The 21,970-nt window shown below is 39.7% G+C and overlaps 1 protein-coding gene and 1 long non-coding RNA gene across 4 annotated transcripts in view; both read right to left on the bottom strand.

The window, feature by feature from the left end:
* LOC140699576 (trafficking protein particle complex subunit 9-like) overlaps window positions 1-21,970 on the bottom strand; it is a 325,083-nt gene that overhangs the window by 17,315 nt on the left and 285,798 nt on the right. The window contains exon 1 of one of the 3 annotated variants that reach the window (XR_012077777.1): window positions 180-376. The exons of 1 other annotated variant lie outside the window; for it this stretch is intronic. The gene's annotated coding sequence lies outside the window, so the exon portion shown is untranslated. Of the gene's footprint in view, window positions 1-179; window positions 377-21,970 lie in introns of those variants that run through there. One more of the 3 variants, XM_072972237.1, reaches the window with a different exon arrangement.
* Window positions 630-21,639, bottom strand: LOC140699578 (uncharacterized). Its single transcript, XR_012077781.1, has 6 exons — window positions 21,406-21,639; window positions 15,962-16,049; window positions 9,546-9,732; window positions 8,850-8,993; window positions 6,934-7,067; window positions 630-809 (listed from the first exon to the last, which is right to left on the bottom strand). It is a non-coding gene; the product is annotated as an uncharacterized lncRNA (long non-coding RNA).

Genomic DNA, 21,970 nt, shown 5'->3' with positions numbered 1-21,970 from the left:
ATACTATCATATAAGGAAAGAAAATAAATAATCCTCTTCATCAGGGTTTCAAGATCTGACTGCAGAGTTATTAGCAGGCCGTACTGAATCCTAGTACAGAAAAATCAGATCGACTACTGGTGAGTAAGTTCCAGGAAAACGGCAGTAATTCCTCCACTTGAAAGAGGACACACACTCACTTGTTCAAGGTGATTGTAAACAACATTCTGCAGAAATTCAGAATATTCAGGCACCGCTTCTAGATGGTGATGACACGGAAGGATGGCTTGGATGCATGCTTCTAACTGAGTCACTGGCATTCTTACACTGCAGGGGGAAACGGAGGCCCTCAGCCAAGAGCAGAGATGTTCCTGTCATGTATCCCAGGTCGTGCCTCGGGGACTCAGTGTCCTGTAGCAGTCCGGCCCCAGGCGAGGACCAGCAGCGTGGCCCACCCAAGCAGGAAGGGCACTGTGCTTGAGAAAGCCCACACCAGATGGGAGCAAGAGTGGCTGGTGGGGTTTTGTGAACCTATGAATGCTCATAGAAAAACACCTGCATACATTCAAGTGATACAATTAACAGTAGCATTCTTTTTAACAAAATTTCAAATGTCAGTGGTAATTTTACCATTCCTTTTCTCTTGTCCACTGCACTCTGAGACAGGCTTAGGTTCTCTCACACTTGCAGCTCTGATGCAATAGTTGTGAAGTTATTTTACTTTACTGCAAGTGTCTTCGCTCCACGTGTCACTGTGACTGTCGTCTCTTAACACAGTCAGATATCTTCCTGGATCTCTCCATGAGTTCCTTGCTCCTGCTTCTCAGATCCTGAGATAAAGAACAGGTGAAGGCACATGACTGGAAAAGTCAATGTGGACTTGAACAAAGTCCTCAGTGACCCCCTAGGTGAGTGTTGACCACCCCTTAGCTTCGATTCTCAAAGTTCTGCCCAGGGTGACATCCAGACAGGAGGGAGTCCTGGGCCCAATTAAAAGCTGTGTGGCTTGGGTGCGGGGAAAGGTGCAGGAGGTAGTTCCGTAGCCGGGACCCTCCACACCTCTGCTCCTCTCTCTCCCGAGGCCCCGCTGCCAAGCCCCCACGTTCCCTGATATTCTGTCCTTCTCTTCTACTCTACTTCAAGCCCTTTTCCTCTTCCTTTATTCCCTGATTATCTGCAGCTGGAGAGATTTTTCCATCACAAAATCTGAAAAAATTTCCTGCAGCTGAAAAAGAGGTCTCCAGAGGTCAATGCCCATATGGTGGTTCCTGAAGAGAGCCCCTGGTTAGGGGGACCCTCACCAACACTCACGGGACATCAGGTATGTTACAGGGTCGACCACCCCCAACAAGAGTTTGCTGTGACCCCAAGGCACGCACAGCATCCCTGCTCACTAAAGTGTAGTTGTAATCCGTTATTAAGAAGCAAAAATAAAAAAAATTTCTCATGTTTCTTACTAAAATTATTTATGAGTTAGAAAAAGAAATTGTAAAAGAAAAGAACAAATTTGACTCCATGTTAGATGTGTTCGTTTGGCTTTAAACCTGTACCTTGTTTTCTAGGCTCCGACTTGCTATCTCTGCACCTTTTGTAAAAAAAAGTTGCCTTTAGCCTGAAATATCCAGGACAGCCTATTCTCCGGGCTCTGCTCTTTAAGGATATTAGCTCTTCTACACTTATGTACAGATGGCAAGTTGCAAAATAGATAATAACCTTTCTTTTATTTGGAGGTTTTACGGGGGCACCTTAATTTGACCCACCATGGACAGCTGCAGGAACAAAGGATTCCAAGGACAAACAATTCGTACAGCGAGAAGTTTGCAACAACCAACCACATCCCCGCCGCTTTTTAGTATAAAAGGAGACTGAATTCTGCTTTGGGGAAGAGAGTTCTACTGGATATCAATATGCCATTTTCTGGGTCTGCCAGATTTTCAAATGAAGTCACTATTCCTTACTCCAACATCTCATCTCCCCATTTATTGGCCTGTCATGCAGCAAGCAGAACGAGTTTGGACTTGGTAACAAAATGACTGCATTAGAGGTAGTATGTCTCAACTGTTTCCTCATTTCCAGTATGTCACAACCTATCAATTTTATATGCTGTTTAACAACATGACAAAGACCTATTATACGGAATTGATTCCACAGAAATAAAATTATTTCTACTCCCTCAAGACTTTTTTCTTTTCTATTTTATTTTGTTTTGCTTATTGAAAAGAAAATAAAAGTCAAATCATTTTATTTCATGTATTTTTATAGCTACATAATGAAAATACTACAAAAATATTTAAATTGCAATAAAAATTGTTAATATATTTGTATAAAGATATATAAACAATCAATGCAGATTAGGAAAGGAGTAGATATTTACTAAAAATCTACTGCACATCCAGTCTTTTACAAGCATATCCTGGAATATAAGCTCTATTATCCAGGGGTCCCCCACCCCCATTCTCACTGCCGATTCCCTTAGTAATCAACTACCAAGGCACCAGCATAGAACCATGCGATCGCTATTTTAGGTATAAATGAATGAATTAGCTCATTCAATTCTAAAACAGAAACCTTAAAATAAATACTGAACTTATTTACAGATAAACAAATTTGGACACAAAAAAGTACAGTTTCTCCCCCAAGACACAAAGATAATAATTGGTAAAGGCAAGATTTGAACTAACCTGCCTGATTATAAAGCTAAGGTGGAAATCCCCTTCGACTGTGTAGGTCCAGCAGCACAGCCCATCACCCTATCTTTGTTCAGATCTGGCTTTAGACAGCCTGAGACAGCACCCCTTCCTATGGAACTCGAGGGCAAACAATAACTATAAGGATTTTATATTCAGTAGTTTCTTAGGTCTCAATTATATAAAGTGTCAGCAGGTCAGCAGAAAACTCTGGGAAATATGAGTGGGTCCAGAGCTTTTCGCTGATAAGAAACTCAATCTATCAGGACAGAGTGACCTTCCCATGAGTGGCCTCATGAACATAAACTAAAGGCAGCTGAAATGAAAACTAGCAAGAACATGGAAGTGAAGCAGGAAGGATCCCTACTATCCCCTGCCCAGTTGCCTCTTCACCCGCGTGGACAAGATGGCAGAAGACCCAGGTTCTTGTCTAAGTTACAACATCATGGATTCTCACCCATAAAATGTTGTGACTCTATGCTGTCTTAAGTCCTTTACAACTAAAATATGATGAAACCAATATCTCAGCGGAATGTCTATGTCTCCACTTTCTCTCTTCTATTAGGAGATTATAACTATGGCCACAAACAGAAATTCAATTAAAAACACCATGCACGAAGCCTGGTGAAAGTCTGTGTAAGAGACATTGTTCTCACTCTCTGTGAATGAAAACTCAGAAAAAGTGGATCTTCTCCCTCTGTAAGTGGGAGGTAGACTGATTTTGTGTGTGTGTGTGTTTGCACGCACATGTGTGTGTGTAAATCATATAAAATATATTCTGGGATTTGCACAGTTTTTTTTATGATACTATCATTTCATGAGGATGAGCCAACCTTTAAAGTAATTTGAATCTATTTTTCTGAGAGGCTCTTTTGGTGGAGGATGGGAAAGGGGAAAGGAAAGGAGGAAATAAGTAAATGAAGCAAAGCTGTAAGAATACTGCTAGGGAAAGGCAAGACATTAAATTTGTTCCTACTTGCATCACACACAAATTAGGGACTGGCTTTCCCCCATGTCTTGTCAAGCACTGAGCTGCAGAAGAACAGGCGACAGCCCATTTCTCACTGAGCTTGTGACTGTATGTGACATCTTATAGACACAAATTATTTAAACTGATCAAACACTCTAGCAGCAGGATGTAATTCTCCTAATTTGAGAGACAAGAAAACAGGAAGTGAAAGACGGTATATAGCTTGACAAAAGTCAGAGGACAAGAAAACTAAAGAGGATGAATTCAAACTCAGATCTGAATGCAGAGTCTGATATTCCCACTCCCAGGGCTGGAAAATCCTTAACACAAGGTTCCCCAGCTCCTCTGCATTGTTCCTGGCACCAAGCATTTCCCATGGCGATGGTCTCCAATTCTCAGACACAGTGCTCTGTGCAGCCAATAACCTCCATTCGACCTTGATCATCTACCTGCCATGCCTACCAGGCTTCACCATACAGGCAGGAAAGCTGGATTTCAAGTGCATACAAAGCCACCCTGGTTTAAGCTGGACTGTTTATCAGCTTTTCCAGCATAAAGGCAGCCATGAAAGTGCTCACAGTTTGTACATGAGCCACACTACCTCTCTCCATCTGTCTCCCCACCTATACTACTTAGCTATGACCATTTTGAGAATCTTGGAAACAAATTTTTAAAAACAGAAAAGAAAGGATTCTGTAACAAGTACTTAATACTTACAATTTTAAATGAGAAGTTACAAAGTGAGTATTTACAAACCGAATCTGCCTTCCTAGGTGTCAGTTTTAACAGTTAAAAAATATAATAGCAAAAATTTCTCACTTAAAAAATTAACAAAAACATCAACAATAATCTGGAATAAACTCAAAAACAATGCCCATGTTGTACATGGAGAAAGTACAGGACTCTACTGAGGGGTAAAGTAAAAGTGTGAAAGTAGAGACATCAACCTTTTGTATGGAGGAAAGCAGTTTTAAAGATGTACGTTCTCCTAAAGATAATTCAAAATTACTAAAAAATCCCATGACAACACTTATCTGTTTTTTTTTTAACTTGAAAAAATTATATTAGAATTCTTCAGGAATAATAAAGTCATAATACAAGCCAAGAAATTTAGTGATCGAAAAAAGAATCAAAAAATTCGCACTGTAATATATTAAATAAATTTTTACAATATGTAAGATATAGTGCTAGAGTAAGAAAGTAAGATTGACAGAAATAAATCATGAGCTCAAAAAGAGACTCTAGTATACATAAGTATTTTTTACAGGTGGGATTTCAAATTAAAAAGCAAAGTATGAATTTAATAATTGTCTTGTTACAATCAGAGAATACCTGGAAAAAACAAATTCTATTCCCGTCAAAATGACCACAAGAAAAATTACAGAAAATGATGTAAATATTAGAAAGTACTAATAAGAGCAAATACAACTCTTTGCTCATATCAATTCAGCTTCTCCTCACTGTAACAAGTACCATTATCATCTCCATCTTAGAGATTAAAAAAACCTACAGAAGAAATTTATACCATTATAAGAAAGCATTTCTAAGAATAAAACCCAAAAAGAAGACATTTACTATCTTAAGATTATTTTGGGCCACAACAATAATGAACCTACTGAACAAAATGAAAGGCAAGAAATGACAAGTAAAAGCTCTCTGATACATGTTGATGAAGACAAGGGGTTAATGTTCATAATACACATTGAGCTGTCACAAAGCAGCAAGAAGCTCCCCCACTTAAATGTTTGCAAAGGACAAAAGGGATCATTCACTTTTTAAAAGTCAGATGGCTAATGAGTGAAAAATGCTCAATACCTCACTGGTCATCAAGTGCAAACTAAAATAATGAAAATCATTTTGCTCGTCATATTGGCAAATATGTTTAAAAGATATTATAGCTAGTGTCCATCTTTGAGACAACAAACTGTGAGCGATCTTTTGGAGGATGACATGTCAATGGATATGTAAACTCTGAAAAACGTGTGTGCACACAGGCTGAACTCCACTTTTAGGAATCGTTACATTTAGAAAAAATCAGTTCAAAAAGATGTACTCATCAGAACATTTGCACAGCACTGTTTACAATGGTGGGAAGAAATGCTGAAGTGAAATCATATCCAGCGATAGAGAATTGGTTACATAAGTTATTCTACATCTTTTCATTCCCCACAGGAGAAGGAATTTCAAGATTCACTTGAAAGCATCCTGTGATGTATGAAGTTGTCACATCCAAGGACTAAATTTCCAGAAACCTTAGCTAAAGGAATACTCATACAAGATCACAGGAATGTTTGTACAAGAAGGATGCCAGTCAAACACCCTTTCTGACAGTGGAAAATGGAGAAAACTTAAGTGTTCACCATCAAGACAATGATGCGGTAAATCACGGCGAGCTGTGGGCACTAAAGTTGCGGCGTTTCGGCGTGGTCCAAGGCCTTGTCCACAGTACTCTCCCACGAAAGGTGTCGTTACACAAGAGACCAAACCTGCACATCAGGAGACCCCTTTACTCTATCTGAAAGGACCGGGTGAGTCTGGAGTGGGAGGAGGTCTATGATATATACGTTAGTGAATAAACCGAGCTACAGAAAACATATAGTATGGCCTTATTTTTCAATAAAGCATATATCACACACATATACATAGATTTCTCATATACGTGTATGTATGTGTGTATATATATATGACAAAGGCATAAAGGTCATGAAATATATACTCCACATTGTCAGCAGCTTTTACTCTCAGGAAAAAAGGGGAAGGGAAGTAGGGGACTTTCGGTACCACCACAGTTCTCTTTTCAGAATTTCAATTAAGTATACTTGGAATTTAAAAGTTTACTTAAGTACAAAGTAAAATGGACGATGCCTCCACAAAACAGAATGCTATACTGGTCATTAAAAATCATGTCAGGGGAGATAGAATATTGTAGAAAAATGTGTAATAAGCCGAATGGAAAATGGAGGTCTCCACACAGTAAACAGGCACACAGTGCTCGCTGGTTTTTATGACAGAGCTGATACACACTGATGAAAAGAACAGAAAATAGATGTTAAAGTGTTAATTATTATCTTTGAGTACTGGGACCAGGATAGACCCTTTTGACTCTTTTTTCAGACTTTTATATTAAATACACATTATTTTTCATCTGAAAAATGCATTTTTAGATGTCTAGTACCACACATTGGAAAAAATACATGAGTAGTTACAGAAACAAATAACTAGGAGACACCGCAGCACCGTCACACAGTGTAGAAAGGGCGATCCTGAATAACACCACGCAGGTACATAAGGACCCACAAAGTGAGAGCACCCGCTGTAACAGGACGCGGCTCCCTTCCATTTGTCAGTTGTGTCTTCAGGGCTGAGGCATTTCTGAGCACGGCCAGTGTCAGTGCTGGTGTCTGGATGGATGCCACTGGAGGTGAGGGCACCTGCAAGCCGAGAGGAAGAACAGAAGTAATCCTCTGCTTTTTCTGTCTTGTTTCTTTGTTACTTTTAAAGAGAGGCGTAAATAAGATAAACTGAATCTTCCTTACTGAAATTTCAGTAATGAAGCCATTTTTAAATTGTTCACAACTTATATTCTGCCTATAACTGTCTTTTCAAAAAAGCTTCATAATTATTAAATGTTAATTAACTCAGTTAATTAACTACATGTTGAAACTTTTTAAAAAACATGAAATATACTACGTGAAAGCACCACACATGCAGTGACTAGCTCAGCTGTCTTTACGGCAGTGCAGTCAGCCCCCACCATCCCGAGACCCTGAACTCCTGATGCTGGGAAGAGAGCACGCTGCTTCCTCAGATGGAGAGAAACGGTAAAAGCATTTTCTGAAATCTACAGCACTGACAAAACATAACTGCTTAATCCCAGGCTCCTTTGAGGCTGTCATTTTCCGTTTCTGGCCAACACCCGTCAATGAGCAGAACCACCCCATTCCCGAGTCATGGGACTCACGTGGGCAGCAGTTTTGGAGAAATTTCCAGTTATAGAATGTTAACCAACTATACATAAAACTCTGAAAAAGAAAAGATGCAATACTCAGATTTTGGAAGACACTCAAAATATTCTCCTAAGTCTTAGTATTTGGAAAGGCTGGGCTTCTCCTAAGCCACTTATTTATTTCACAGCCAGTGAGCATCTCCCACAAACCCTGCTTCCCTGTGTGTGCTGGGAGCCTCAGGCACATTGATGCTGTCTATCTTATAAGTCACAAGGCAGAGGCGTGTGTCTCACGCCTGCAACTCTCACACAGGCTCAACTCCGAGCCTCAATTTGTGAACTTGGCCCCATTTTCTCACCTGTTTATTTGGTATCTGTTCTTCTGTAAGCTGCCTGAAGTGCTTCTTGGAACAAGTCAGAAGAATGAGTGGGTAGAGAAATGGACAGATGGACAGGTGAGAGATGGGCAGACAAACAGGGAGACTCCAAGAGAAGGGGAGCAAACAAAATTTCCTATGCAAAACCCTCTTCTAGTCAAGGAAGAAAACCATCACGAAGAAGTGTGAAGAGGCAGGTGGCTTAGGACTGTTTCCTGGTTTCCATCAAAAGTCACACCACGTGATGAGAGGGTAGAAGTATAAATAATAAAAGAAAAAAAGCATGCATGTTTGAAAAATATATCTACATTATGTACTTTCTAAAGAATAGATTTATATCAGGAAGGCTCAATAACACAATCTTTGGGTATTTACAGAAGTGAGAATCCCATCTCCAATCCGCAAGACATCCCTTCGGAGCACTGAGGGTCTACACGGTGCGATCATAAAGCCGTAACCGCAAAAGCTGTGCTATCCTGCACTTACGAGGAACGAGCAGCTGTGCTTGGCCTGCCCACGCGCGTCGTTTACAACCCACAGCACCTCTACGGGGGAGGGATGACTAGCGAGCCCTGTCTCTGCAGGAAAGAAAAAAGTCCGGGAGAGGCTAAGCCGACCTACAAGTTCTCCATTTCACAGGACTTGTCACTCCAGAGCAGGACTCGAACTCGGCCCACGTTTGTAACCACAGTACTACCGTAATTTATGTGCTTTTTGTGTGTATAATACATTTGTTTCTGGCATGAAAGTGTATTTAATAAATGATCGGTTGTCTTGTATATTTCATTAGCTCACAATCTTTATATTTTTGAATTGTACTCTTCCCCTGGAGAAATGAACGGAAAGAGCAGTGGTCAGAATGAGGTGGGGCTTCATTCTTTATCTGTTACCTCATCTCATCCAAGTCCCCAAGCAGGGAGAAGGAGCAAATGTTCTCTTCATCTTTTAAAGAGAGGGCTCCAGTGATGGTGATTTACTCAACTCCAAAACTAAGTCTGGGGGAAGGGCACATGCAGCAACGAGAGCAGTATCACCTGTAGGAAGGCGAAAAGAGCTCAGGGGATGGCTCAATGGGTCAGCCTGATTTAATTTCAATTGATAATTCAATAACACACTCTAAAAATACTAGCATGCAATGGATTTGCACTTTCTTGACATCTAGCAAGTTTCCACAGCCGACATGTAACATTATCATGAACTAGTGAAAAGAAGAGTCCACAGACAAGGAAAATCAATGCCACAGGCAGGCTGAAACCCAGGCTGGAGGAAAGGAAGAGAAAGGGCATATTTAAGAAGAGGGGAAAGTCTGGGAAAAAGACATCATCACAAGGACTCCCAAGCGTCATCCAGCAATCATATAATCATTCTTTCAAGAGAGAGTTACTTAGGTCCTATTTTGTGCGAGATTTTACAAAGGGCAAAGAGAGACCACAGCGTCCATGGTGGCAGCAAGTTGCGGGGCTATAATACAATTCTAATCTTGGTACCTTGCACAATTGTCCTCAGTATAAAGGCAAAAATTAAAGTAAAATAATACTATGTAAACCATACACATTGCTGAAATAAATTAAAGAAGACCTAAATACCTGGAAAGACAAACCACGCAAATTCCTGGATCACATGACAATATTCTTGGGATGGCAGTGCTCCCCAGAGTGAAGCACACATACAACGTGGTCTTGATCACAATCCCAGCGGGCTCCTCAGCAATAACTGACTAGCTTCTGCTACAATTCATATGGGAATTCGAGGGTCTCAGTAACCAAAACGTACCTGAAAGAGTAGAACAAAGTGAGAGGACTTGTAATTCTCAATTTGAAACATTACAACTGTATCTACAAGTGAGATTAGAGGCCATTCTTAAGGTATTATTGTGTTTATCCTTATTTTCTAAATTCTGTACAACGAATATACCTGTTAGAATAAGAAAAATAAAAACTAAAGTATCTTTTAAAACATGCACACCGATTCATTAATTGGGGAAAATTATTTTAACTATAAAGAAGTAAACAAATATCTAGTGAAAAAGGACTACTTAAAAACAAGTCTGCATTTACAATTTTCATAAATTGAAAACTGAAAAGCACAAACACATCAAATTTCTAGGGAGACTGGTGAAACATATTAATAATTATTTTCAAAAATTCTAATTGCACAATGAAAACACAAGAAAGAGAAAATCGTGATTGACAGGAAACTGCGAACACGTGGAGAGCAAAGGCCTTGAAATCACTGTTCCTTTAACTCTGCTACTAGCTCAATAGGAGAGGAAATTCCTCACTGAGGGGACAGTGGAATCCCATGCATAGGATAGGATACACAGTACAAACTGCAGTAGTATCGGGAGTGAATATGTTAGAAGAATTCTGAAGTTACAACATTGCTGAAAAACTATAAAAACACTGACAGACAGATTAAAACACACAGTCATACATATTATATAGAAACATGAACTCTGCTCCCATGTTGCATAGAAATACAAACATATTTGTTCATTTATGGGCACTGATTACTTTATCCCAGGTAGAATATTTCAACTAAAACAAATAATCAATATTACACTCCTATTGTCAAATGTACTTGATAACTTACTCTGCTATGTAACCATATGTGTCTAAGATAGATCTAAAATTAGTGAAAAAGAGCTTTGTATGGTTTCTTGAATTCTTCTCAAAATTCCAAGCTTAATTTTAAAATAGATCTGAGCAGTATTTCTATATTATCTTTTCCCTTGTGAAATGAACAACACAGTCTGTTGTCAAAATTCTGTGCTTACAATGATTCACGAGCACCATATCCTCACAAAACTGCTGGACAGCAAGTCACTATCCAGACACTGTGACCAAATAAATGAAACAGAAGGAAGACAGTGATCCTATTCTGGAGGGCTTATAGTCTGTGTCAACACTGGGGTTTTTACTTGATTGGTTTGATTGGGTAGCAAAATAAAATCAATCAAGTACTTTCTTTGAGCATTCTATAAGTCATGACTGTTTTTAGTGTCATTAGCAGGAAAGACTTAAGCATGACTTGGTTAGGTCAACTAGCAACAATCATCACTGGAGAGTGAGTAATAAAGAAGTTAACTGATAGCAATGCTTCTGCCTACATGAGACCTAAAATAAATCTACACTGATATCCGAAAGGAAAATAAGGAGATGAGGTCCCCAATGAGAAAACAAACTAACAAGAAATCAAAAAATGAAAGTCACCTTCATTAACGATTCCAGGCAGTAGTGGAGCATGGTGGTGAAGATCACAAATGCTGGGGACAAACATGAGGGTCTGAAATCCCACAGCACTAGGTAGATGTGACACTGACATTTCAGTGAAATTTTCTGCATCTCAGTCTCCTATCCATAGACTGGGGACAACAACTGCACCCATCTCCTATAACGGTCCTAAGAATTAAGTTATTTTATATATAAAAGCTTAAATAAAATACCTCAGAGTTTAAATAATACCCCAAAAGCACAAGAAACAAAGAAAACAGAGACAAATTGCAGTTCATCAAAATTTAAAACTTTGCTTCAAAGGGCACCATCCAGAAAGTGAAACAACAACACAGAGGAGAAAATTTTTTCAAATCACTTATCTGGTAAGGAATTTGTATCTCAAAATGAAGAAAAAAATACCCTACAACTCAACAATAAAAAGGCAACTCAATTAAAAGGTTAATAAAGTATCTGAAAAGGTATTTTTCAAGGAAAATATACAAATGTCCATAAAGCACAATGTAATGATGTTCAATAGCATTAGCTGTAAGGGAAATCAAGTCAAAACCACTAGGAGAAACCGCTTCACACTCACTACAATAGGGTATAATAAAAAAAAAGCGTAACAAGCACTAAAGAGTACACAGAGGAAGCGGAGCACGCAGCCCTTGCTGGTGAGGATGTAACACAGCGTGGCCACTTTGGAAAACAGCCTGGCAGGGCCTCAGAGAGTTGAACATTTCGTTTCTGACTTACCCAGCAATTCTGCTCTCTGGGCACACACGTAAGAGAACTGAAAACAAATATCCACATAAATAATACCACATGAGTGTTCACGGCGACATTACTCATCACAGCCAAAAACAGAAACAACCCAAATGCGTATCACCTGATGAATGGGTAAACAGTGGGGCCCAGCCATAGAGTGGAATGTTATTCAGCAATAGCATAGCATAGAATAGTGACTAAGGCCACAACATGAGCAAATATTGAAAACGTTTCTCAGTGTGAAAGAAGTCAGTCACAATAGACGTTTCCACTTATATGAAGTGACTCAATTTACATGAAATGTCCAGCACAGGCAAATCCACAGAGAGAAAAGTGGCTCCTTGGGGCTGGGGGAGGATGGGGAAGATGGGAATGTCTGTTTATGCATACAGGGCTTCCTGTTGGGGGGATGAAAATATTCTAAGATTGAATGGGATGCACAATTCTGGGCATAGAGTAAAAACCGATGTACATTTTAATGGGTGAATTGTATTAAAACTCTTAAGAACAAAAGGACCTTGGGCCAGTATCTTCCATAGTAAATGCAAATTGTTAACTTTTATTAGAGGAAAAAGAAACTGCTCTCAGCATGAAAGCAGGAGATCAGCAAATGTGAGTTAACCGAAATTGGACAAGAGCATTTCACTTGAAACAGTTGCTGAGTGTACACGAAATATTCAGAAATAGGAAAATCACCTTGACATCACGAGGAAGCATTCTGTTTCAAATACAGATCAAGGATTCGGCAAGCCCAGCTGCCAGAAATGACCAGAGAAGAAACCTGGTTTATAAAATTAGCACCAGAGACAACAAGGAATGGTGATGAGGAAAGCAGGCGGCAAATATCTGGAACAGTTCACTACAAATAATTTCTCCACCAAAAATTGAAAAATAAAATGAAAGTGATGAAATGCTCTGTTGACATCTCGAGAATGGGCTTCCTTCGGTGCTCGACTGTTCTGTAACCCCGATTGAGAGACTAAGGAGAATCAGCATGGCTCCTGGGGGTCCCCAAAGGACTGCCCACCAGCACGCTGACCACCATCACATCTGCCAGGTTTGAATTGCAGAGAAGAGACCAAGTTCTGAAAGGCACAGGAAATATTGACAAGGGAAGAAAACGCTGAGGTCAGTCCTGGGACAGAGGCCCTCTGAGCAGAGGCCAGAAGGCTGCAGGTGAACTGCAGTAGACCTGGGGCAGGAAGGGATCAGGGGGAGCATATCTCAATTCTCTTCTGTCTCTGCCTCCGGTAGGAGAGATAAAGCCTGCATCCTTCTCACCTGGAACTGTGGGTTCTGGCTGGAAGAAGTCTTACTGACAAGGAATGATTATTCAAGGCTCTGTGGAAAAAGTCAAGAAATCGAGAGGGATTAGGGAGCCATCTCCATGAGCCTCTCAAATGCTCCCATATTTATAGGGTATAATCAAAGTAAAACTTCGTTAACAGTTGTGAGATAGTAAGGAGGAAATTCGGGAAATACAGGATGAGGCAGAGATTGTAGAATACACAATGAGTACAAAGGATTAGTGTATCTTTAGGGAAGTCATGGGGTGAGGGGAACAAGATACATTTTTAGATATGTTCATTAAAAAGCAGACCACCAGACCAGCCAGGTCCTTGTTTTGGGGATAATACATTATCTAACAACACACAAGCCCAGCGTTTATAGCTGAGGGTCTCGGTCCTTGCTTTACAACCAGCAGAGTGCTATCTAAAACCTCAACTACACAAGCAAAGCATTGTCTCTGCTTTTTAAGGCAAGGCGTCTGGAGTGAGGATGCACAGGAACTTGCTTGTAAAGCAGTATCAAAGCATATTTTTTCTTCTTAAAATTCAGAGGCGACTGGGGTGTGTTACAATTTGTTAACCCAATCATCTGCTTCCACATGGAACCATTATGGAGGACACCCTAGGATGAAAATCCTGGATGTGGGTCTTTTCCTGCCATCTTCAGCCACTCTATCAGGGTCTAGGCACATCCGTGAATAACGATCCTACAGTACCACTCACTCTCTTAACTCCTGGTGATTGAAACTTAATTTTAGCTCTACACAACTTAACGTAGAAAAGTTTCAGCAATAAAAGATATAATATTCCATTTATATCTCATCATATTACTGATTTTCTGATTGCTCTAAGCTGCTTCTACTTGGTAAAGCACCTCATTCTGAAGCTGAATTCAGTAATTTCCATTGTGCATTTCTAGCCAGTTTGGGCTCGCTAACTTCTTTTGGTCAAATATCGATATACTTAATTGATTTCTTTGTTTATCAATTTCAACCAGGAGGAGAGGGAGTGTCACTCTTTTCCTCAGCCCACCCTCAACTCTTTTCCCATCAACTCAGGCCTCCTGAAAACAAAACAAAGTATTTTTTTCCCTTCTACTCTTTCCACAAACCCAACAGGAAACATCAGCCTGGAGAAAGAATTCAACACAAATGTTAAAACAAAAATCTATAAACCTGAAACAATACCATCTCCGAATCATGATACACAATGACATGAGATTAAGTGTGTCAGGCACAAAGCATGAGGGAGCCTGACTACCTGATTTCTATTCTTCAAAGGAAGGAAGGTTTTCGTATTTTTTATTATCATTCTTGGTCATTGTTTCTGATTATGCCAAAAAATAATTTATGAAATATTTATGCACTGCAATAACTGATTTTTATTGTATCAATTTTAGAAGGCATTCAGAGGGGATAGGAAAACCCACCTCTGTAAAAAATGCAAAATTTCTTCCCCTGTTAAGAACACGTATACAAAATGCAACAGAGAATTCAAATTCTTGTGGAGAGGAGCAAAAGACACAGAATCAAATCAAAGTCATTACAATGAGTCAATTTAAAATTCACTGGACAAACATGCTCAATGCATACAAATAATTTTAAAGGCACACTGCAAACCATTCACTTAATGATCTGCAGGCTAGAGGAAGAATTTCACTCTTTAACAGACAACAGAAATCAATAGGGTGCCCCACCAAACAAGGAGCAGTGAACAATCAGGTTTTTAACAGTTCTGAGAAATCAGCATATTCTAAAGATCAAAATCCAGAAATTTTAAACATTCATTCAAACCACAATGAAAAAAGCACTTAAAGAAAAAAAAAAAAGAAAGTAAGCACATAGATCATTACAACAGAACAATGAGAATTTCTTGTACCGCTAGAAGAAAGAACAGGATATAGCCTTTTACTTGAAAAGAGACTACTTTTAAAAATAACTGCTAAAACACATTACATCATTCATGTTGCATTTAAAAATCTGAGGTACATGCATCTGATCAGAAAAGCAATTCTGAGTAATAGTATGTTACAATTCAGTGCCAGTTTGCTTTAGAAGAAAAGAGAAAAGTTACTGTTTCTAATTCTGCACAAAGTTTAAAGAACCTCCCTGCCTCTATCTCCTCCCATTTCCTAAGCTCATGCTCCCTAATCCTTCTGAAACAAGTATGAGAAAGTCTTATTCCCAATATGCCAAATGACAACTGAATATCAATTTATTAGTGTAAATATATGCCAACACCTTGAAATGGAGGAGAAAGGTATCAGAAGTCTATATGGAATTTCTTTCTACCTTCCTGAAATCACACACACCAACGTTCACACAGACACAGACACAGACACAGACACATACCCCCTGGATTACTGGGCACTTCACAAGCTTAGTACTTACAACTTGTAGAAGGTAACTTTGTAGTTACTTTAAAATACAAAACTGTCAGCTTTTGAAAGCCTTCATCATCTGCTAAACCATCTAAATATCAAAGAGACCCAATTAGCCTTCTCTGTAGAATGTAATTTCCCTTGATGGCAAAACAGTCTCTAAGAAGTACTGGATCAAAGATTCGTGTTTATCACTACCTATGATCGTTTTTAAGCACATTAACAGATTCAGAAATGTATGTCTCAAAAACATTTATTCCTATTGAAATAGTATACGTGTTCAATTGTCTATACAGTGACTAGGTCCCATGATGGTGTTTAAGAGCTATTTTGTGTATAGCAATATTTACCTTCAAGTGCAGAAAAGGAGGGTGTGTATTACTCAGTTGTAGAGCACCTGCTTAGCATGCACAATGTCCTGGCTTCAGTCCCCAGTACCTCCAAAAAAAATAAATAAAAATAAGTGCATATTTAAAAATAAGAATAAAGTTATAAAAAATGCAGACTAAAAACCACTGCAATCTAGGTGCTACAATTATACTAAAAAAACAAGTGTTTCTATCAAATATTAACTATATGCCAATCACAGAGACAACCAAAAGTCACACCTGAAGCATCACGTGTGATTCTCAGCAACCCTACTAAGTAGACACGGATGAGAAACCCGGCTCTGCGGATGAGGAGACGGAGCTTGGAGGAGCCGGGGACGCTGACTGTCCTGCTCCCCGTGACACCGCGTCAGCCCAGGGCAAGCGCTGACAGAGCTGCACTGAGGGGACACCCAGCTGCATGGAACCTTGGGGCACTGGGGAGTCCCAGAAAACACTAAAAACTTTTCAGTGAAAAACCAGCTAAAATATATTACACTGTGCTGCATCCTTTAAACAGGGAAAGTGACTGAGACCTTTTTGATGCCTCCGTGTCCTTTCTGCCATTATCAGTTACTTGCCCTCACAGTGCGACCAGTGATGATCTGGACCCCATATGAAGTGCACTCAGATGGAAGAGCTTTTAAAGCTGGTTTATGAAGTTTGTAAGACTGTCTATGACTCACAAAGGCGGTCATTCATCACTTCTCACCGGTGTGGACGTACCACCTGAAATCATTCCTTTCTGCTTTTTAAAATCCCTTCATCTACTCCAGACTTTTCAACAGCAAAGAAGTAGCTCAACCACAGACAGTGGACAGCTTTTCACCAAATGGACTCGAACAGCCCATCTGACAACCTGGAAGCCTTTGTCTTCTATTAAACCCACTTCCAGGTACTTCATCATTTTCTGATTGGTGGACTTGGCCTCTGACTGGCCTACTCAGAGAGCTCCCAACCTCACATCCAGGGGTGGGAGAGGACCATGCTGTTGGGGGAAATCAGTGAGGAAGCTGGACATCCTCCAGCCACGTCTGCACGTGTAGAAGTGCCTCAACGTGCTCAGAAATTATACCGTCATCATCCCTGGGCTCCCATGGACTGGTTTCACATTAACCAAGCTCATGAGACACTGATGCAAGAAAACCAGAAACTTAAATTTTTAATGTAACCGAAGACGTGAATCTATGAACCAGACTGAAATATCAGAGTTCAACCATGAGTACATTTTCTCCTCCACGGCCCAATCACGGGCAGGCAGTCACATGGCAAGCATGGACAGAAACGGAGCAGGAAGGGTTTCTAGATTAATTCAATGGACTATATTTCTATTATACGAACAGATCTACTGCCCAGAAGTCAATTAACGCCAATCACGGTGCACTCTTCTTGGACAGTGGCCGAGACACGACTTTGAGCACCTGTGTAACTCTACCTTCTCTGTCCTTTCTGGGCTAACTGATGCACAGACGTACAGAAATCCAGGGATGTAGATACATCTAAACACCCAAAGCCCATCTCTGGGAGCCTCAAAACCAAAGAGCCAGGGTTTAAATACCAGCTCTGCCAGTTACAAACTCTGTGACCATGGCAAACTTACTTACCCTCTGTGTGCCTCAATTTCCACACTGTAAAACTGGGATAACAATCAAACCTTCCTTACTCGCTTGTTGAGAAGATTGAAGGATTCATTTCTGTAAAATGCTCAGAAAAGAATGTAGCACATTTTGGGTGTTCAACAAATGTCAACTTAATATCAAATTGTTTTACAAGTCTCCCCTCTAATCATCTTATCTGTTTCCTGGCTAGCCTAAGTCCCAAATAAAATCCTTATTTCTCCTTTTACACACTCTTGGGGAGCACCCTTATGTTCCATCCAACCACCTGTTTAAACTGAGGGAGTGGATGTCTCCTAACCACTCCTCTGGGCCATGGAGGGTGCTTCTCCCTTCACACCCCTGGCCCCTGGCCCACAGCTAGCACTCATTACACTAACAGAGTGAGGTGTGAGTCCGGGGAGACAAGCAGGGCATGTGAAACCCTTCCTTTCACTCCAGTGTTGGTCACCATTGGGAAGCACGCGGGATGCTCAGCTCCATGTCAGGAAAGCCCTGTGCATGAAAGGGCAGGTCTTCTCAAGGGAAGGCTCGCTGTGGCCCAGAGCTACATGGGACAGGGTGATTCTGTATTTCTGGGACACAGTATCATGACACGCATTTTCCCACAGCCTTGAAGTTCATGGAGAACGTGGCTTCATCAGTAACAAAGAAGACATTTATTGCCTGTATACTCTTTTGTGTCATCTCTCAGTAGGCTGCTGGAGACAACATATGTATAAGTATTGGATCTCCTTAAACCCCAAAATATATGAAGTAACAAATAATTCTGTGGCTTAACGTTGGTTTAGGGCGACTGTGTAACAGTTCTGACTCTGCTGATGCTAAATTATGGGTATAGGAACTATGGAACCTCCTCAAATATCTTTCATCATAAAAACAGCTCTTCTTATTTTCCTGTTTCTTAGTAATTGCCAAAGACTCTCAAATGATGGCTTCACACAAAACAGCAGCTAAAGTTTAAGAGCCCTCTTGACATACACACTGTGGTAAACACTGCACATAATTTCTAATTCTCACAATTCTACAAATCAGATACAAATGTCCCCATCTCATAGACGAGGGAAAAACTCAAAACGAACTGACTCAGGCTCAAGTGGCTCAGTGGCAGCGCGTGCAGGCAAACCATATCAAAAACTACACCCCTTCGTATATGTACCAAATCTCCTACCACCAATTAACACACAGCGGCGGGGTCAAAACTCAGGGAACTCAATACACTTTTCACCTTTAAGGTCGTCCAGATGCCGCTTCTAGCTGTTTTATAAAATCCCGGCTCACTGGTTTCTAACACTAGAAGAAAAGCCCGACTTTCCCATTGCTTGCACAGCAAGTCTGAAATGTTCACAGTGAGATGACAGAATAAATCTAAGATATAAGCAGAATAACTTTTCCAGTTAGACAGACATAATGGACATTGGGCTATTCTGAAGCATTAAGTAAAGTAATCAAAATAAAATAACGTTGTTTAAGCCTCCTTTTACAAACAGGAAAGTTAAGACTGTAAGTAGGTGCAACAGTGCCACCTATGGGTAAAATGACCTTCCAGGTTACCAGGAAAGATGCAACACAAAAATTGCCTGTAGGATCAGTAACGAGAATCAGATAAATAAAACTTATATAGCACATGCTGCACTTTGATTCGGGGGAAAGGAGGGATATTCAGTATTTAATCTGATATTGCTAATACTCCTGAATATAAACAGAAGATATAGGCTCATGGAAACTCATCTTAGAAGAGGAAAGAATCCAGTTCAGCCACTTCATTTTACAGGAGGGGAAACTGAGACATGGGATCTGTCCTCCTGGCAATCAGCAGCAAAGTTCTCCTATGCCTCATGTCTTGCACTGTAGCAAAAACCAACAGATCTGTACTAGGCCTATATTCATAAAATTCACGTTTGTATTTTTCCAACAGTAGGTTATCTAAGTATCTTGCAAAATACTAAAAGAGCCAGGATATCATACAATTTTGTTGCCATACAAAAACATTTATTTACATAATAAAACAGCATGAGCTTTATTCTCTCTATTAAAAAAGTGACATGTCAAATCAATGTTTTGATATTTTAAACCTGTTAAGAATGTAGAAAAAAATCAAAATTTTCTTTAATCACAAAAGAGAGGAGCTTATTCCCTGAAAATGATCAATATGGATTTTACTAAACTTAACGGATCTGGTCAGAATCCCACGAATTTAAATGTCTGAGTGGATGGTTACACGGCAACATAAATTCTGATTTGTAACAATACATGTTCTGTGTAAATAATCTTCAAGGTCATCTGATTAAGGCAATTTAACTAGTCCCTGTCTCACTAGAATGATACAGATTTCATTAAAACTTCATACTACACCAAAAAAAAAAAAATGAATCCTTGTTACTTTAAACCATATTCAAATATATCATACAAATATATATTGAATATGTATCAGAAATAAGCGACACTCTTTAGTATTCAGAGTTGATCCTTCTAAAATATCTGTCATTGTGACAGCACACTTTTATTAAGCACCTCTTGGGTTCTTTGTATACAAGGCATCTACCTCTCACAGTCAGACAAATTAAACGATATTACTCAAATTTCACAAATGAGGAAATGTACTTAAGCCATGTAAATAAAGTACATATTCATCAACAGGAAAGAAAAGAGTAAAAACTTTTCTTACAATATTCACTGACAATCTTTTCTTCCATATTAAAACTACATAAAACCAATTCAGTCTTTGTAAGTATTTCTGTCAAAAAGGGCCACAAGAGAAAAACAAGCAACATCATTAGCAGTGGTTGGACTTTAAGAGCTCACTTCTCTTTTGCACTATAATTATTTTTAATGTTTTGTTTTTAGTGCTTACAGAGCACTAAAATAAAAAAAATAACTTTTTATGTAATTACCTGAGAATTAAAAATTTGTGAAAATGAACAATTTTAATTTCTGCCACTCTGTCTCAACTTCTCAATGGTGTCTCTCCTTTCAAGGCCTCATCAGTCTGAGATCACTAAACTCGGCCGTTTATGGAGTCACAGGTGTTCGGGTAACCACTTAACGGGAGGCTGATAAGAGGAGCAATTAAGAATGCATTCTGTGCAGCCTGGGTTCCAGCACCGAGCTAGCCACAGCCTGCTGCGTGTAATTTGGGACAAGCTGCTCCATCTCTCAATCCCTCAGCTGCAAAAAAGGAGACACTGATACCTACAATCAAACACCTGCTATGAATTAAAACATGAGGAAAACATTTTAGCCTTAGGTAGGTGTCCACTCACAGTGAGTTTGGTCATTATGATGATGAGGATGGCTGTTAACAAATTAAGCTAGACCAAACAGGAGAAATCCCCTTAAAGGAGAAACATTTTAAGTCAATGAGCATTTCTTTTTGGATGAATTGTAGAATATTCTAATGATTTTTTAATAAACCAAATTTTGTCCATTAATTATAGATTTACAGGTTCATGGACAAGTCTCCAGAAAAAGAATTAGAGGCCTCTTACCTCTGTAAACTAAGAAAGTAAATTTTAACAAAAATCACGGAGGAGATTATACCTCATTTGGGAGAGTAAGTGCTTAACATGCATGAGGCACTCAGTTCAGTCCCCATTAACTCCATTTAAAAACATGGTTTTTTAGGAAATGGAAAATTAAAGCAAAAAGATGGAGGAATACAGAATTTTTTTAGAGACTCATCTCAGATTTAAGATGGGGAAGAAACCATCCATTTCTCAGAAGAAATCTTGAGGACTATGTAAACTGGATCTGAGATGTCTAGTCCTTTAACATTATTCAAGAATTCATATTACCAAGTCTTAAAATTACCTGATAACGCACAGTGGTGATACTGATCATAACAGCTTCCATCACGGATCGAGCTCCGGCTAGGACTGCTCTGTTCTGACATCTCTGCCCCTCAGGCCTCACCAGGCTGAGAGCACTAAATTCGGTCATTCAAGAGCATCTTTTGTAAGTCCTCCATTTGTGCTTCTGACTCTCCCCTCACCAGCTCCTCTGAGGGAAGCACTGTTATCATCTTTCCCACTCACAGATAAGGCCACTGAGGCACAGAGACTAAACTCGTTCCAGGTCACATTGGCATTAAAGGAATTCTGTATTTCTGCTGTTTGCTTTTGACAAAGGAATCTGAGATATCAATTCAAGGCAGACTGTTAAATAATCAAGTCTGTCAGGTCTTCACCTCAAAGAGCAGATACTATAAATTGCTGATGTAGGATGAGGCTGCCGCCACAAACTGACTCAGCTTGAAATTAATATCCAAGATGAAGCAGCGGATACACGTAAATATTCACGATTGTCAAGTCTGCTCACGGGTCTGGGCCCTTCACTGCCTGAACGGGGGTGCAATCCCCACCCGTGTCTGGGAGAG

Source organism: Vicugna pacos, chromosome 11 (assembly GCF_048564905.1).
Source record: "Vicugna pacos chromosome 11, VicPac4, whole genome shotgun sequence".
Classification (NCBI taxonomy): Eukaryota; Metazoa; Chordata; class Mammalia; order Artiodactyla; family Camelidae; genus Vicugna; species Vicugna pacos.
Note: the sequence above shows the minus strand (reverse complement) of the source record. Positions and strands in the feature narration are given on the sequence as shown.